This window comes from Penaeus monodon, chromosome 20, assembly GCF_015228065.2.
Source record: "Penaeus monodon isolate SGIC_2016 chromosome 20, NSTDA_Pmon_1, whole genome shotgun sequence".
NCBI classification, from domain to species: Eukaryota; Metazoa; Arthropoda; class Malacostraca; order Decapoda; family Penaeidae; genus Penaeus; species Penaeus monodon.
Window position 1 is genome coordinate 21,828,880 of NC_051405.1, and position 279 is coordinate 21,829,158.

Genomic DNA, 279 nt, shown 5'->3' on the forward strand with positions numbered 1-279 from the left:
AGGTCAGATTGGCAGAAGCTCAGCATCAAAGAGAAACAAGTGACAAACATAAAAGTGAATGAAATAACGAGGACAGACTAAAAGAATAATTAAAAAAATATGTATATCATTGATGCGTCTACTTCAGATTCACCTTTTGAGAAAGTGGTCTTATCTCTTAAGCAGTTTTGTCGTCATCTCAGCTCTTATCTTTCGAGCGATGTCGTGGATCAGATAAGACCATTCTGGCGATTACGATATGAATCATCTATAAGTGTATGCAGTTACTAGCCTGATGTG